Raw genomic sequence first — 19,098 nt, 5'->3', positions numbered from 1 at the left:
CCAACTCCAACATGCAGGAGAGCATAAAATTAAAGCCGATTACATGGAGTAAGAACTATTCTACCAAGCAAAAGAGAAATCTCAAGCCTAACCCTGCTGCACGTGCAATGACCAATGCCAGCACCCTACTCAGCCCTGTCCTACATATGCTTATGTCCATTCTGAAACACAAAGGAACCTTTGCTGCCATAAATAATCCTCCTTTGTGGCAAAGTGTCATCTCACAAATGGTTTTACTTTTCCTCAGCATCCTTTTGGTCTTCAACAAAGGTCTCCCCATGTAGCTGTAAGATGACTACCACTAATCCGCAGAACAAACAGCTTGTGCATATGCTACATTGGCACATATGGCAAACAATGTGGAATGGGCTTGGTCCTCTATGTTTACCCTAAACATAGGTCAGCTCCCTGAACAAACACACGGTGATGGCTTTTGATTCAAACACAGGTAAAAACTGCCTTTGGGAGCCCTTTCCAAGGGGCTGGCTTTGCTTCTTCCATCCCCAGGGTAGCACCATTCACAGAGAAGTCTACTCAGAAAAAGAAGAGGTGGTAAACCTGTATCTCTACTATTTCCACGAGCATTACAAATGTTCTGGGATTTAAGATTTAACTGTAGAAGACCATTCGATGCAAAGAGGTTATGTTGTAAGGGACCATATTAGAGCTTCTGAGTGCTTTCTGAAACATCATTCAGAAATACGCTGAGGGAAGTCAATAATAACTGAGGTTCAACAACCTCAAGCATGTTTCAAAATGCTTATTTACCTTCATTAAACCATGAAGTGTGTCAGACAAGGCATTTTGGAAGGATATCTCTTGGAAAAACTACAAATGATTTGTTAAGTTACCCCATGAATGACAGAGCAGAAACAAGATAGCTATGGGAGCTGAGCCTTGCGTACAAACATTGGAACTCCTACCTCAAGACTTTTAGAAGGAAAGGATACATCATCAGACTCTTAGATTGACGCAACTGTGTCTCCAAAGCAGAAATCAGACAGCTTACAGAGGACAACCCTGAGACAAGTGCTAAGAACTCACAGGTTGTGGTCACATCAATTTGCAGATGCCTGCTACCAGAGAAAAGCCTTTACAGATGATTAGAATAAAAGGCTTGGCCATGCAGTAGTTTTGTGTGAAGCTGGAAGATATCCCAACATGGCAGTGGGAACGGCCAGCAGCCCTGGTCAAAAGTCATCCTATTAATTGCACATCTTTGTATTGGCTTTACATTGTGCTGATGTATCATAGCCAGGCAAGCCTTGTCTGCGTGCTGTTAAATTGTTCCCCTTTCTGATTGAAGTCATTTCATTTTTCACACGCGCATGGGCGTATTTATACACACATTGCAGAAGACTTACATCAGCACGTATACACGAACACAGTGTTATATTTTTTGCCAATTCTGCCACTAAAAACAGCATCACTCATTCAAACAGCATTTGCTACGCAAACAAACTCATCCAGTTAGACTGCACGCTAAATAGAGATCAACAGTGCACACATGGTGTGTGCAAAAACACAGTCTTAACCACCTGCCTAAAGACACACTGCCTATAAAAAGGGGACTGTATGTTTTCCTTTTTTGAACACAGCTGTTTTAATGAGATGAGGAATGCGTTGCTTGGGAACCAGCCCTCTGCCACACACAGCTGCAGACTAGGCAGGTTTCTGCTCTTCCAGCTCCAGTCAGGGATTTCTGAGTGTCAAGCTTCAAAAGTTCCAAAGCTGAAGTTCAGTGCAGTCCATCCTTGTCCATAAAGCTTCAGCTGTGAGTATCAGCAAGGGTAACCCACAGTAAGCCACTCCACAGGTTAAAAGGTCAGATAGATGTGAATATTCTCCTCTTTGGATGTTGTAGAAATACATCATCTATGAAGCTTAATTTGTGGTGGGGAAGTATGATAGCTTTCCAGCTGTGGGCGCATTGAAGCACTGGGATAGGATGCAAGGCAGATGCAGATTCCACCCCCCGAGCATTTCAAGGACAAGTTAGAGAAATACCTCTTAATCTAGATAAAGATCTTGCATCACAGACTTGGGTGCTGCTAGATAATACTCTTGTATTGGTAAGGCTAAGCCTTGACAACAAGTGCTCCTATCCCCGGGGCTACCACGTTTCACTCCTACAGCTGTATCAGAACAACCATGCGGGTAACTGCTGCAAATAGGATCACTGAAACAAACCCAATTCCTTTTATTCCCATTCAAAAATCAGGATCTCCTGTTTGTTGTTCTCCCACATCACTCCACTGCTTTGATTTCCAGCCTCACAGTGAGCTGTAAGTGATGGGGCAGCAAGTGGCCAGCACTTGAGGTGAAGAAAGACTGGGGATATCTTGGGTGCTCTCAGTGTGGTTCCTTTGGCAGCTTGGAAGAGCCCAGCCTGAGGACAGCAAGCTCTGGGAGAAGGACAGCCCTGCTCTCACTGTCTGCAGTTCCTTTTTGTGTCCAAAAGTTCCGGAGGTGCCTCACTGATAAAGAGCATCACACATAATGAAAATCACCAGTTTCTGATGAAAGCCATTTAATTGAAAAAATCTCCCACCAGCTCAACTCCAGTCTCCTCAAACAGTTCCTCAGCGTGGCTTCAAATTACATCCTCCAGGAAAATGGCTTGATTTAACTCCCTCCATTTGTCATAAAACCTGAGGGGATCTCCACTGATAATGAGACTCACCAAGTGAGAGCCCGAAACAGATTGCCAGGGATTGACTGCATGACAAAGTGCCTGTAATCTGCCAGGGGTTCAGCCTTGACAACAAGCAGGAAAGCATCATGTGCTGGGAAACAATACTGAATAAGCAAGCTTCTATCTTCTTAAACCCAAACAGAACGGAGACTGAGCTTTGCTCAGCCAAAGTGTATGGCCATGCCATTCAGCAAGCTTCAGGCACAGCCTTTAGACAGTCCTTGGATGTGAGTGGGAAATGCCCATGAAGAGATAAGGAAGGAAACTAGATCAAGACAGAAGTTGGTTTGTTATTGAAATGGAAGTGGGGAAACAAAGGGTCCCAACATTGACACAGAACAAACAGCATCCTGCACAGTGGGACACATCACAATGAGATGGACGGACAAGAGGCTTCCCCAGATGTTTAGTTTCATCAGGAAGGGCATAGCTGGGCAGGGATTTTCAGGTGCGGACAAGAAGCTGACCAAAGTGGGTAAAGATTAATTGATTCTGCCACACAATGGCAACAGGAGACACTGTCCTCCTACCCCCTTCCAGAGGGCATCCCATCCACAGCAGCAAGGGTAGCCTGGGAGGATGCCTTCATTTTGGCCACCACTATCACACTGATGATCTGTAGGCCAGCTGTTTCACCAACAGGCGTATCCCCATCACTGGTGCAGCTTATCATCCCCTTGTACTCAGCTCTGGTGAAGCTGCATCTCAAATACTGTGTTCAGTTTTGGGCCCATCACAAGAAAGACAGTGAGGCCCTGGAGCGCGTTCAGAGGAAGGCAACAAGTCTGTGAAGGGACTGCAGCATGAGCCTGACAAGGAACAGCTACAGGAACTGGGATTGTCCAGTCTGGGGAAGAGGAGGCTCAGGGGAGACCTTACTGCTCTCTGCAACTGTCTGAAAGGAGGCTGCAGCAAGGTGGGAGTCAGCCTCTTCCCCCCAGCAACTAGAGACAGGACAAGTGGGAATGGCTTCAAGTTGCATCAGAGGAGATTCCAGGTTGGATGTTAAGAAAAATCCCGTCTCCAAAAGAGTGGTTAGGAGCTGAAGTGGGCTGCCCACAGAGGTGGTGGAGTCACCGACTCAGAAGGTATTCAAGAAACATTGATACGTTGTACTGAGGGACATGGTTTAATGGGGAAACAGGGGCAGGTGGACAGTTGGACTGAATGATCTTGGAAGTCTTTTCCAAACCTCAGTGATTCTACAATCATGTTGCCAACTCAGTTAAAAGCTTCCTCCATTACCATAACAAGCACCGACTCAGAGCAAAGGAATCATTTCCCCTACTGGACAAGCAGGGGCAGCCATTGAAAAGGTGGAAGCACTTGAGCTCTGTTTAGAGGAAGTGCTTCATAATGAATTTTGGAGGAATTGTTCCTGTTGGCAAGAACTGCAGGATGTAAAAATCTTGGTACCTAAATGGCCATAGACACACCTCAACCTGGAAAAGGACAGGAGGACATGGGAGAGCTATGTCCCCCAGCAAGCACCTGAAGGCCCCCACAGCAAAGCCTTTACAAATCATGGCAGGGCTTACTTCTACATCCCATAGAAAGGGTGGTTCAACTGGTGCTTTGCAATTAAAACAGTGCTCTTCTAGCTGTGCAGAAACACTGAACCATGCTGCTAGCACAAGGGAGAGAGCTCAGCTTGCAGTGGAGGAAGGAAAGCAGAAATCACACATGGCAGAGCCCTGAGGTTCCCGCTTACCAAGATTACTCATAGTCTGAAAAAAGATCTCTCCAGCAGAAAAAAATGTTTGCTATCCCTGAGTAACCGTGTCTGTAAACGTCAGATTATGCTGCGGAGCCCACTCATTCCACAGGGCTTATGCAACCTAAATAAAGAAATTGGAACACAGTCTTATTAATCTAGGAGGTTTTTTTTTCAATGACTTGGAGGTCTGTGTGCGGTAAGCCCTTGGGAATGGCCTCCAAGTCAGAGCTGTGGGTTCTAAACCTCGATGTGGCTGCTGAACAGTGACTTGACACAGCACAATTGTAAACGTCCTTTTTCTGAATAAAGTGAACTTCTCATTAAGTAAGCCGGCTGCATTCCAGTACACATTACAACCTTTCAAGTGGACTTCTATGACTGTGCATCTAATAAATACAGTGTTCCACGTGAATATGCTTTACACCGTGCCTTAAAGAAAATTACTGTGAAATGAACAAAAATGTTTGCTTTTTAGACTCGGTATTTCTGCATTCCTTTCCTAATTCAAGGGCTGGGAAGGGATTGGCTCCTTTCAGGCTCCACACATCAGTCAAGGCAGGCACAAACAAGCATTTTACACACTCATCAGCAGGTTTGAATGGCTGTGCACTTTCCTCCAGCCAAGAGACTGCAGATGCTGCTGTATGGCTGCAGTTTGAGGGATGGTTTTCAATGAGAGAGTGCTCCAGAAAGAACTTCCCCTAAAAGATGATACCCTGATGCACATCACAGCTGCTCACTTTGTAATTAAAGGCAAAATACTACAACCTGATGGAGTCAGTAATTCCCCTTAACCAGACCTGGGTCACTCAGAGCTGAAGTAGCCAGAACTGTACAACTTGGCACAGCACAAAGAGCAGAGTATCCTGGAGGACAAAGCAGCTCAAAGCACAACAGAGCAGCAGCTCCTTCAGTCCTCAAAGACCATCAGTGCTGGGGTTGCCACAATGCTGCAATGCTGTCATCCCCTTCCTCTTCCCCTTCCTCTCCCAAGGGTGCAGCAAACAGACCACCACGGCTGGGCAGGAAGGAGGATGTTGGGCACATGGTGTGACAGCATTTATAGTATAACCATAATATGGCAATGCCCCAACTCCCTGACAGATAATGACACATGCCTCACCAGGAACCGTTGTTTTGGGATGGGAATGTTGCTGGGCAAGGCAGTTACAGAGAGTAGAGGTGCCAGGAAGACAGAATGCACCCGTGTTCTGCTATGTCTGAACTGCAATGACAAGAGATCTGGGCGGTCGAGAGATGGAGCAGAGGAGCTAAAGCACAAGGCTGGGACACCTCTGGGACTGCCCCAAGGTGACAGACTCCAACTTCACCTCAGCTCTTCCTCCCTGCAACTGGGCAGCAGCCACACACTCCTCCTCTGGCACTAAGTCATTCCCTCCCTGACTCCCCAACCTGGTGAAGGCTGCTTCTGTGCTGACTCCCACACTTGCAACACACTATTTAAGTTGCATCAGCTCCCCCATCTTCCTCCCCTCCCCATGCAGCTGCTCTCTACAATATTCCCAGCCATCAGGAGGGGACAGGGCTGCTAAAAGTAGATGAGCGGTTAGGAATGGCACACAGCTTGGCCTTTTCAGCAAACACTACGAGCAGTTGCCATGGCAGCCTTGCCCATGTACTTGCCTGCTTGCTGTTAAACTTCAGTGTTTCACCAGTCGCTCATTTTCCTTCCAAGATTTGACCCAATACTGCACTGCAAGAGACAGAAAAATCCAGCATTCTATGGGACAGGAGCACCTGATTAATAAAAAAAAGGCATATGAGGTAGGATTACTGCTCTGATTGGGGGGGGAAAAAACTGCTTCCAAAGGGATTTGCAAATAATCCCACTGCAGACTCCACACGTCCTGAATGTTGGTGGATTTAAAACCAAATCTCCCTGAAAACTGCATTCATGGTATTCGAACCCAAAATAAGTATGGAGCAATCCAAGCGATGCAAGCATGATGTTGATGGCCTTGCAATCAGACCAAACGGCTGGAGATAGCAGTTTTTTATACATTTGATATATTCCACTTACATAAATCTTATCAGAAAGGCAGTACAACGCTGATACAGAATTCCACTTCACAGCAAGGTAGATGTTAAGTTTGTTTGCTTTTGGTAAACACTTTATTTTAGCTTGCTGCTCAGCTCTCCCCTGCTCCCTGAGGGCTGTGCTGCAAGAAAAAAAACAGGCAAAGTCAACACTTTTCTCTCACGGCTGCATCTCCATGGTTTAATATGCAGCAGAAGGGCAGGCCCTGATGGACTGAGGCTCCTCGGCCTTTTGAGGTTTGCTGCAAGAACCACTGCTTGCCAGCAGAGAAGAGACAGGGAATATTGGCAGATTTGGCTTAGCCATGAGGCTGCTGCAGAACAGTGCAGCCAGCTCCCAGGTGCTCATGCAGAAAGGCAACATCCTGCAGTTGGTGTTACCCTCTTTGTGTTGCAATTTGGACCGCAGTCAGCCAGCTCTTACAATCTGCACTTTTCCACAAAGGGGGTTTGCCCTGGTTCAAATGGAAACACAAGCCCATTTACAGATGACATCAACTCCAAAGAGCAAAGAAAGATTTGCCATATACTTTCCATTCCATTCCATTCCATCAGCCCGGCAGCTTGATCAGTGTGTAGACTGAAATCTGGCTTAGATTCTGATTTGATTGTGGTTGCCATCTGCACCTCCCTTCCCCACCAGCTTCACATACAGCCCGGCCTGCCTCAAAACCTGCTTCTCAACCCCAGAGATGGAAGCCCCCCTGTACTCAAGTCTGTGTATCCCCAACAAACTCCCAGCACAAAATACCTCGGTTCTCTTCCCCCACCAGCATGGAAGGCAGCAACACAGATAACTGAAGTCACTTACAGCTCTATAGAAGGAAGTTGTATGCCTATCCTTAAAAATAATTGCGTTCCTATCAGCAAAAGGATACTGTCTGGAGTAAATATGCACTTCCTCTCATTGTGAAAAAAGCGACTTATCAGCAGTCTGCTAATACACGTTCAAAAGCTCATTGTATATTTTCATATTATCATTCTGACATCAAAGGAAATCACTCTTAATTATGTTTACAGAGATGGGGGTTATGCAGAGAGGCCTAAATATGACAGTCTGAGAGGTGTTGCATTATACATTTCAATGAACTGCTTCTAGCACGTACAGTGCCATGTCTCCCCAATCCCACATGTCACATCTCAAACCTGAAGCTTTGAACTGTAATAAAGTCTGCTGCAGCTGCCAGGCTCTTGAAATGACAGCAGGAAGGAAAGGAACTGCTGGCTGTAAATATTCTGCTTAGTTTCACTGCACTGGGACTTGGAAAAAATATGGGTCATTTTAAAGCAAAATAAGTATCAAATAAATAGTGATTAGCATCTTCCTCCCAAGGGTCTCAACAGCAGCGTGGAAAGCAAAGAGATGGTGTTGTGTGTTTGCTGGTGCTATGCACCACACCGCTCTGCCCTCCAGATACTTCCTTCTAAGAAGGAAGCATCTCTAACACCTGTGCAGGCTTCTCTAGAGCAACACAGTGTGGCTTTAGCACTTACACAAGTTCCCTTGGGGGTATCCTTGCATTTCTTCACATGCCATTCAGATTATGAGGGACTGCTATCCCAACTAGCATCAGGCAGCTCCAAGCAGGTATCTGGGTTAGGGTACCATCTCACGACTCCCTGTAATCAACAGGCAGAGAAAGGCACATCTGGGTGTAAGCGTATGTCACTTGAGGTGACATGGGATGCCTTTATTGGCTCCTGCAGGGCTCAGATTAACAGGCAGCTATGGAAACTCCAACAGCCCTCGAGACAAGAATTTGAATATAGAGACATCCGAAACAAAAACAAGGAATGATTGTTCTTGTAAGGAAATAACAGCGGTGTTCCTCAGAACTAAGAGAGGGTTTTGAACAAAGCTTCAGATGTCAGGATTGTGCGATATTGATCTAAGCCTTCAGAGCAAAGCACAAATATTTGGCTTCTGCTTTTCTCCACTTGCCTCTCATATTCTCACTGCTTGTGTTGGAGCTTTCCTGAACTGAACAGATACTAGAGGCCAAATGCTCATCCTAATCTGCGACATTCATCAGAGACAAATCTCACTGAAGCTCATTCTTCAAATCCCAACGGGAGCTCAAATACCCACTGGTTTCCCTTCCAATTTGTGGCACCTCCACCCTAAGCCATTGCTGAGCTCTGGATGTAGCCTCTTCTCCATGCTCAATATATTTTGCTCCTCTCTTTTCACTCTTCCATCAGATCGCAGAGCCTGGAAAGTCATGCTTACTGCACAAGTGGATGCACAACAGTACAGCATCTTTGCACTGCACAACTATATCAGCTAAATTCAGGTAGGGAATGAGGTGAAAAACTGAGCAGCAGTTGTCTTTGCCACCGGAATGCCCATGAGCAGCCAGCAACAGTGGGCTTCCCAGCAGGTGCAAATGCAGCAGAGATGATGTGCACCTAGTCTATAACTCGGCCCTTCTCACCTCTAAAAAAATGCCTGGCAACATAAGACAGTTAAGCTTGCAGACAGCCAGGAATAATATGAGTCAAGGCACACACCGCTATTTAGTTTGAGAATATGTTCTCATTTAACAGCACAGCTTCCAGGGATAAATAAATGATCCGGTACAAGGGATTTTAACCAACCTGCATAAATCAGTACTAGGGACAAACCCAGTTAAATAAAAAGCCCATTGTTCAGTTTCTTCTTATTAAGAACCTCTACGTGGCTTATCGCAAGCTTTTAGGAGGGAATGACTACCAAATAGTCACTACATTTCCAGAACAGCATAGCTTTCTCAGTAAATAAGGCTAGCAATTAATTGACAGGAGAATCTCAGCCACCAGCACTCCCAAACATCCACAAACCACAGGTAAAAGCAAAGAATCTTGCATCCAAGATAGGGTTGGTCAACGGTATAGATGCTGACCTCCATGTGCTGTTTGACCAAGAGATTCAGGTATGTCTTTTCTGTAGGTCCAAGTAGGCAGTGATATTGCAGCAACAGCACTAAAATGGGAGTGTTAGGAGAAACTCAGCCATAGTGTAAACAGCCACAGCTCTTTCCAGCGTCATTGAGGAACCTGAGAATCTCAGAAGTTCATTGAGATAAACATTCAGACATTTACTGCGCTGACATTTGCATGGGAGCTAATCCTTTTATAGTCAGTGGAAAGCAGCTCTCAGGTCGCAATTCATTTGGGCCGAGATGAATCCTGCTGCAGGAATACCCACTTCTCCAGATGCACCATACTGGGAGACGGACTGGGAGACAGAGTTGGCAATCTTGGATTTAAATGACAGCATCTGGCCTGACAGATGCTACCTTCATCACTGGGCATTTACTTGAGTTGCCCCCAGTTGACTCTGTGCTGAAAAACTGGCCTAGGTCTCCGCACCACCCAGACTCTCTGTTCTGCTGCTCGGTATAACCAGCTTCCCATGCACCTGTTTAAGTCTGTAGAACATCTCAACTCATCCTCCAGGAGTGGGAAAGCAGCTTTACCACATCCCAGTCTGCTCCACTGGCAACACCATAGCTCGGCCAATACAATTCCACCAAGGTTAAGCTGGCATCCACAGGGCACATCAGCAGCCAAAGCAAATCACCCTCTCTTACTCCTGCCCCAAAATGAATGCAACTCAGTATTGGACATCCCAGATATGGGCCAAGAGAAGAGAACAAGAGGTGCTGTTTTCTGCTCCCTGAATGCTTGGATACAACTGGAAGTGACGGTTCTGAGAGGCTGCACAGAGGCAGTAACTGTAACATGATCTCTGCCCTAATTCACCTGCACTGTGCTTCTTCTGTATGTGAAAGGAAATACAGAACACCACTCCTTTTTGCCCTCACTCCTGCACAGGCTGGACTCACCAGCTGCACCCAGCACCAGCTGGATGGGCACATATCAGCCCTCACACATCACATAACTTAAAGCAGAGCCACAGAGCTGAGGTGCAGCACCACACTCAAGTGAGTCTCACCTGAGATGTGTTACTAGACTGACATGGGAAGATGGAAGAATAAAATAGATTCTAGATTAGAGCAAGAGTAACGTGCGAACTAAGGAGTACAATGTAAACATGTAATAACACATTCTGACCTACATTCGCAACCGAATTGCTTTCAATTAGAAGTCTGGCTGGTGTCAGCTTCCTTTAAAGCCCACCCAAAACCAGGAGTGCCTTCTGAATGTCTTCTCATTGATGGGCACAAGCCTACAAGCAGCCAGGCTCAAACACATCCCAGTGGAACAATATGAAACAAGGACTGAACACCCTGTATTCATCCTGCTTAGGAAACAGGTTTGCTTTGGAGCCAGCCTGATTAAGGCACTCAAGCAGCAGTGCACAGGTCTGCCTCCTTCAGATCACTCAAAATGCAAGATACTCACAAGTAAAGCATGTTCTGAAGCACTGCAGCAATCAGAGGGCTTCTTTGCATCAGAGTCAGGATTTGCAGCTATGCAGCCCACGCAATTACAGTTGCTTCTCCTTTTGCATTTCATACAAATCCTGTCTAAAAAGACATTTAGGCTGACTGCTGAAGGCAATGGAAGTCCACAGAGTATTTGGCAAGAATAGAAAGTTTCTGCCTGTTCTCCCCAAGTGGGAGGCAGGTGTTGAACGCACTAATGCTGCCGGGAAGCTGGGTGTGTGTGTGTGTGCGAGTAGCCACGTGTCAGACATTTCACAATGCAGACACATGGTGAGAACTGAAGACCAAAGTGAAAAAAGCTTCCCTGTTGCAGGGTTCAAACACGCCACTGTCAGAGCAGGATTCACCTCTTTCGCTTTACTGTTTCTGCATGCTGCATCTTGCCCATGGGAAACCAGCACTGTGATGCCCAAGCCTCTACCTCAATGGCAGAGAGTCAGCAGTCACTGAGGAATGACTTTGAGAGGCAGAGCTGCCCCACAACACCTGCAGGTACAAACACATCATCACCACAAGCCCCCCTGCATCAGAGCGGAGGTGACAGAGGTTCCTATGATGGCAGACATCTCCACAACATTGTTCCTTGGGACGAAAGCTAACGTCCACAAATGACCATATGTGCCACTTGTGGGTGACTAAGATTGTAGCAAAGAGAACCTTAACTCATAAGGCAGCAACAACACTATCACCTTGGCTCTTGTGTTAACACTCACAGCCCGTGAACTCTTCAGAGCTGCAACATTCTTCTCACCCTCAGTCTGCACAACACCAGTGGTAACCACACACTGCTCCAAAACTAAGACTCCTGAGAAGACCTAAACCTTCCTTCTGACCTTAGTTGCATACAAAAACCTTCCTGAGTTGTATTTTTACATGCCTTTTTTTCCTCTTTTACTCTACCCTCTGTGCCACACACATCCAGACACTCATGTGCAAGAGAAGAACTCATGGAGCTGCTGGAACAGGTCCTGAGGAAGGCCACAATGATGATCAGAGGGCTGGATCACCTCTCCTATGAAAACAGGCTGAGAGAGATGGGCTTGTTTAGCTTGCAGAAAAGAAGCTCCAGGTGAACCTCACTACAGCCTTCAGTAATTGAGGGGAGTTTATAAATAGGAGGGAGACTAACTTCTTACAAGAGCAAATAGTGACAGGATAGTGGGGTATGGTTATAAACTAAAAGATGAGAGAGTTAGTTTAGATGTTGGGTGAATTTCTTCACTCAGAGGGCAGTGAGGCTCTGGCACAGCTGCCCAGGGAGCTGTAGGTGCCCCATCCCTGCAGGCACTCAAGGCCAGGCCAGATGGGACCCTGGGTGGCCTGAGCTGCTGGGAGGTGTCCCTGCCCATAGCAGTAGTCAGGGCTGGGTGGGCCGTAAGCTCCTTTTCACCCTAAGCCATTCTATGACAAAAAGAAGAAATCCATCAGCCAAGCCAGCTTGCCCATGAAATGCTGACAGATGAATGGAAACCAGCCCCTTTCCTAACCACAGATGAGAACCAGCAGCAGGGCAGGCTGAAGACCAACAGACAGCAGGACCTCGTAGGGCGCGCTAGGAGCAGACACCTGGATTTTCTGTCAATTCTCAGCCTCTTCTGAAGCTTAAAAACAGACAGCGGTACACAGAGCGGCTGGAGCGATCCTCTGCAGGGTACGGCCACCCGGCAAGCGGCTGGGTTCCCTCCTCCTCACCGTTGGGGCCTTCAACTCCCAGCACAGCACGTCCCCGCCGCGCTGCTCACGTTGGGCACGTAGGGCACAGGGCCGAGCTGGGACACGCGTGTGTGAACGCTGAGCTCCCCAGCCCCGCTCGGAGGGCTCCGAGGGAGGCAGGCCGCCGGGCAGCCCCCGCCGCAGCCCGCGACCCCCAGTATTGCATCATGCAAAATGGATTCCGCGCGTAGCCCGCACCGCCCGGCCCAAGCCCCGGCCCCATCCCCATCCCCATCCCCATCCCCATCCCCATCTCCATCTCCATCTCCTCCTGCCGCCGGGGCAGCCCCACGCCGGCCCCGCACTCACCCCCGGCCCCGCGCCGGATTCGGCTCACGCGTCAGGCGAGGCGGCGCGGCCGGCTGCCCGCACAGCCATAGCAGCGCCCGCTCCGAACCACCGCTTTACAGCTCCGGATCGGGCTCGAGCTCCGCCCCCGCCCCGCGATGAATGGGAGGCTCGGCCCTCCCAGGCTGCCGTCCCTCCGCGGGGTCGTTCTTCAAGTGCTGGGAGGACGTTTATGATGGGGGCGTCCGGCACCAGATCGGGCTCGAGTGCTGGGATCACACCGGCAGTCCTTGCCGGCCATGCGCGGCCGCCCTCGTGGCTGGCCTGGGCCGCGCTGAGTGAAGAGAGATTGTCTTGGGCCACGTATAAGATGTATAATATCATTCATGCGTGTAAGTAACAAAACTACTTTTGTTTCTGTCATGTTTTTATTAAAATGTTAAAAAAAAGCAACGGAAACATGGAAAGAGTGGGATATGTGACCTTGTTTTTGAGACATTCACCTATCAGTGACAGGCCCGACGGCAGTGGTTGCCATGCTCAGTGAGCTCCCAAGGTACTCGGCAGACCTTATTGATGAAATTGGGCTCATCATCCTTGACAAGTTTCCACTGCCTGTATGTGCCCTTCTTTTCCCTCAGTTTTACCAGTAGGTCTGTGCCAAGTCATGCTGGTTTCCTCACTCCTTATTCTGAGCAATGGAGAGATCTTGCTCTCTCAGAAAGACATCCTTTACTCCACTCCTTTGCCTCTTCAGGACAGCCTCCCAGGGGATCTGATCCAGCAATTCATTCAACAGACTGAAGTTCATGCTCCTGAAGTTCAGACCCCTGACTCCACTGTTTGCCAGGCCCACATTCCTCAAGATCATGAGTTCAATGAAAGTGTGGTCGCTGCAGCCCAGGCTGTTTCCAGTCTTGATATCCTTTAATGATCTCCTCTGCACTGGTGAGCACCATGTCCAGCAACACTCTTGTCAGCCTGTCCAATACCTGAACCAGAAAGTTATCATCGATGTACTCCAGAAGTCTCCTGGATGGCTTGTAGCTCGTTGTGTGCTTTTCTCAGCAGATATCTGGGTGGCTGGAATCCCTCATCAGGATGAGAGCCTGTGAGAACAATGCCTTTTGTGGCAGAAGAAAGAAAGCCTTATCAACAGTCTCCCCTTAATCAGGTGGCCTGTAGTAGACCCCAACCAGCAGTTGCCCTTTATTGATCCGGTCCCTAATCTTAACCCACAGGTTCACATCCTGTTCCTGACTGTTTCTCAGAGGGAGCTCCCTGCAGTCTATCCACCTTTTAACACAGAGGCCAACTCTCCCATCCCTGCTGCCTTGCCTATCCCTTCTAAAAAGCTTATAGCCCTCAGTGTGGTATTCCAGCTAGGTGAATCATCCCACCATGTTTCCACAATAGCAACAAGATCATAGTTTTGGTGATGATCCCAGACAGCTTGCTGCCTTGTAAATCTTGCCCCTCCTGGATGGTGTGCTGAATCCCACATCAGCCTTCCTGGTTTGTTGAAGGTGTGTCCTACCTAAATCACAGAACCCATAGTCTTTGGTGTGAAGCCACCATACAACCAGTCATTGAACTGATATGTACTCCTCCTACTCCTGCCAGTATCCTGGTCTCCAGCTGAGAGGACTGAGGAGAACACTGCCTGTGCTCCATATCTTTCCAACACCTACCCAAGTGACATGAAGTCTTTTTTAAAATATATTTTGTAATTTCCTGATTGCAGCCTCATATGATCCAGCTACAAAGATCAGGAGAGGATAATCTGGTTGTATCATGCCCAGTATCTTCTTTGTGATGTCCCAAATGCTGACCCCTGGCAGGTAGCAAACCACTTTAGAGAGATTATCTGGGCAGAAAATGGGTGCTTTGGTGCCTCTCAGCAAAGAGTCTCCAATTACTAAGATCCTTTGCCTCTTTTCAGGCATTTAGACCTTTCTAATGTGGTCACTCCTTTCTGGTTCTGAGCCTCTATCCATACCTTCTTTTCTCTCCCACACCGGAGCTTGAAACCTCCTGGTCAGTAGGACTTCAGGAGCAAGGGAGAGGCTTCTCCTTTAGCCCCATGCAGAGACAAAGGTCCAGCCTCCCTCACCCTGCACGTGTTTACTCTCTGTCAGGTGGGAAGCCTGCTTATCTTCCTCCCCTGGCTGGGCCTCAAGACAGGGCCTCAAGACAGGGTAGTCTGTCTACCCACACCACCACATGAGACCAGGCATCAGCCTCTCAGACTGCTGAATACCTCTCAGCCTGGCAGCTTCCTCTCACAGCCTGTTCAGCTGCTCAGAAAGACCATCAAGTTAGGCACACCTGAACCCTCACCTACCTCAATACCTTGTGTGATCTCCATATTCCAGAGCTTCCTATGGCTGAAGGTCTGGGCAGCCCTCATGTTCCTCAGGAGGTTCATCTGGGTGCATATGTCAGCCCAGAAAGGCTGTGGTCCCCTATCTGTGTTTTCTGCCTCAGCTTGCCTGCCATGCTGGGTGGTCAACCATTCCCATGTGGCCCCAGATTAAAACTGTCACTAAAAAGAACCATATAAACATGTTAAAAGTTTATGTTTTTGTGGGGTCGCATTACTGGCTGTCCTGGGCTGTGTGCAGCTTGCAGGCTGCAGATTGGACATGTCTGATCTAGACCGATGTGTTGGTCCTGAGGGTTGTCCAAACAGACCTGTCAGGAAACTAGGATAAAGCAAACACATTAAGATACTTCCTTAGATCACTCTTTTGATCTCCAGTAATTCCAACTGAGACAGAAATTATATCTTTGTATATAGTACATATAATACCCTTGATGTCTTTCATTTCCATTACATTCTCTACGTTCCCTTGATCCTTTGCAAAATGTTAGCATTTACAACATCCTGTGAGATACAATTGCACTGTGTTGCCACACATAGCTTCAAATACAACATTTTGTTTCCTTTGAACCTGCTACTTGCTAGTCCTCCTCTTCCTGCACTGGCAAAGACAGTGGACAGCTGATCACTATTTCTTTGCTAGCTTTTATATGTCTTTCTCACGTATATCTCTATCATAGATCTTTCTTTCTAATCTGGAAAGTCATGACTTGATCGTCCTCTTTACAGAAGATGCTTCGTGCCAGTTCCCTCCTTGAACTTCCTAGTGTCATTATGAGGAAGCTGCCCAAAGCACACCAGGTGACTCAGACCCTAGAAAGACCTGAACACACCTCAACTACACACACAACAGTCCCTACCTGTACCACCCTCCAAGGTGGCATGCCTATGCATGCGATAGTTGCCTTGGGCCAAAACAGTGCCAGGCATCACTAATAGTGTGGTATTCACTTCATCTATACTTGTGAGTTGATCCAGGGAACATTAATGGTACTTGGTCATAGAATCATAGAATCACCAAGGTTGGCAAAGACCTACAAGATCATCTCATCCAACCATCCACCCATCATCAACAGTTCTCACTAAACCATGTCCCTCAACACAACGTCCAGTCGTTCCTTGAACACCTCCAGAGTTGGTGACTCCACCACCTCCCTGGGCAGCCCATTCCAGCACCTGATCACTATTTTGGAGAAGCAGTATTTCCTAATGTCCAACCTGAATCTCCCCTGGCACAACTTGAGGCCGTTCCCTCTCATCCTATCACTGGTTACATGAGAGAAGTAGCTGACACCCAGCTCACTACAGCCTCCCTTCAGATAGCTGTAGAGAGTGATAAGGTCTCCCCTGAGCCTCATCTCCTACGGACTAAACAATCCAGCTCCTTCAGCTGCTCATGAGGCCTTTACTCCAGACCCCTCACCAGCTTAGTTGCCCTTCTCTTGCTAAATAATTTAAAGGTCCATGGCACAGTTTTTATTCATACCAACATTGCTCCAAATAACCCTTAGATACAAGAGGTGTTTGCACAGGCCTGTAAATGTTCTCCGTTTACATACATCTACTCTGGGTTGGAGAGTAATGCAGTTTGCTAGTGTGAACATTAACCGTTCTGTTCCATAAGCATTTTCTGGCTTGGTCAAGCTTAATTGTCTAATGTAAGAGCAGTCAGTAGGGCTGCTCACTGTACATTGTGTGGGGACATGCCCCGGTCCTGTTTATCAAAAGAGCACAGATGTGGCCTATGTGTGTGAAAACAGGGGAAGATGATTACCAGTACAGGACTTAGCAGGCTGCCCAGTGAAGCTGTGGGTGCCCCATCCCTTCAGATGTTCAAGGCCACGTTGGATGGGTCCTGGACAACCTGATCTAGTGCCTCATTCAGGGGTCGGCAACTCTGCTCAAGGCTGGGGGTTTGGAATGAGATGACCTTTGCAGTCTCCTCCAACACAAGCCATTCTGTAACTCTGTGATTCGATGACTCTATGACTTGTCGCACAGTACAAAAGGCAGTGAGATGGACAGACATACTGTGACTAAGCAGTTGGATGCTTCCTGCAGAATTTGTCTAGACAAAAGCGAAGGTTCAAGAACGAGTATCAGAACTCCAGTTTGTGTCCTGGAGGTAAAACATCAGAGCAAGAGAGGAGGATCCAGAAGCTGCACCCACTTTCCATGCTCAGAAGATGAAACAGGGCTCCCCTAGTTTTCAAGAGCGCTGTGCAAAACCGGATTTCCCTTTTTCCAAATTAGAGTTAAATGGGCCAGAAAGAAGCATTGAAACTGAGCCTGCCTTTCAAAAAGCCAAAATGCTGTGGCATCATTGCTCTGGAGGAGGTGGTGACTCCTGGTTTCCACAGCATCTGAACGTTCCTGGTAAATGTTCTCTCATAAACACCTTTCTTGGTACGCTCTGGTGGCAGTCCTGCCAAGTGCCACTCTGTAGGCATTAGATAAGTATTTTCCACCTATGACATAAGCCTCTGTCCCCTGGGCTCCACAGTGGGGGTTGCAGAGAAGATCACTGCAGCCACCCGGTGAGTCCATGGGCTGAAGGGCAGAATTCCACCCTCTGACTTCCCAGTCCCACCTGGGGATGTAAGCTGAGTAGCCCTGATGCTTTTAATTAACAACAGGCACAATGATGTCTCCTAGTGACAGGTAAGGTGAGTTTTTAAAGCAGTTTGAAAAGGCACCTGTTTGTAATGTACAGTGTAAGTCAAATGAACCTTGATGATCTTTTAATCTCTCTTCCTTCTCTTGCTTAGCTGTGAGGGTGATTTGCTCCTTTCCAAGTTAGCAAGCCTTATGATGATAACCTTAGGCAAATAAAATCACTGACAAATAATTACAAATGGATATTTCCCTTTCACTGAGAGGACTGTCTCTCCTGCCATGCCCAGAATGATACTCTCATGCTTTTCTGATTTATTCTGTTGCTTTCTTCTCTGCTTGGGCACTGATGTATTTAGCATTAGTTCAGCGACCCAGGAATAAAAGGAGGCACATCAAACAAAGGCGATTCAATAGGAGCTAGGCCAAGAGGTCAGCTTTGAGTTGGACAGTGAATTTTACAGTCTCAACAACCAAATTTTATTCCTGCATTGCTGGAAACAAGAGATGCCACTTAGTAAGATGGCAAGAAACGAGCTTCATGCATTTTCAGAGTTTTACGGTAAATCCAAAGGGACATCTTGGAATGCACTCAGACAAAGCTGTGGGGGGTGGTGATACAACATGAGGCTTTTTGAACTCATTTACAGCCAAGTTTTATCCGAAGCCACCACCCTCAATCCCACCCTTTTCTCTGTAATCTTTTCCTAAAATAACCAAAGCTAACATCCTGTTGCCTCTTTGGGTCAGACCCATTCTTAACAAAATTGTTCTTTCACCTGCTAACATGCTTGGACTACTTCTCTCATTCATCTTCTCTCTCTCTCTTTCTCTTTTTTTCCCCATTAGGATTTAATGGGTGTAGCGGATTTCCTTCAAATTCTTGTGCTTTTTTGGGGGGAAGCGGGCCATGATTTTGTTGGAAACTGTTAGTATAACTCATGTGATTTGTGCTCTCTAAAAGTGCTGGAGATGAAAAAGTCCTTTGTAGTTTCTGCTCTTGAAAGATCATTGTTTCAGGCAAAGTCATTCTGTAATTTCCAAGCTGTGAAATGATATCACTGACAGCCAAAGCATTGAAAAGGGTACCCCCAGACATGCCAAAGGATACCAAGAGCTGCTAGGACGATTTGCACAGTGTCTGTGACATACATATGCTGTTCTTTATTGTACGTTCATAGAGACGTTGAGGAATAGGCTGGATTGGAATGGACTTTCCATGTGCTACAGAACAGCTGGT

General features: G+C 47.2%; 1 protein-coding gene across 1 annotated transcript in view; it reads right to left on the bottom strand.

Annotated features, from left to right (window-relative positions):
- Window positions 1–13,207, bottom strand: part of SLC7A1 (solute carrier family 7 member 1) — a 45,401-nt gene extending 32,194 nt beyond the window's left edge. Inside the window, exon 1 of the mRNA XM_072326401.1 lies at window positions 12,884–13,207. The gene's annotated coding sequence lies outside the window, so the exon portion shown is untranslated. The remainder of the gene's footprint in view (window positions 1–12,883) is intronic.
- Window positions 13,208–19,098: the final 5,891 nt, after the last annotated feature.

The sequence above is a fragment of the Excalfactoria chinensis genome, chromosome 1 (genome assembly GCF_039878825.1).
Source record: "Excalfactoria chinensis isolate bCotChi1 chromosome 1, bCotChi1.hap2, whole genome shotgun sequence".
NCBI lineage: Eukaryota > Metazoa > Chordata > Aves > Galliformes > Phasianidae > Excalfactoria > Excalfactoria chinensis.
Note: the sequence above shows the minus strand (reverse complement) of the source record. Positions and strands in the feature narration are given on the sequence as shown.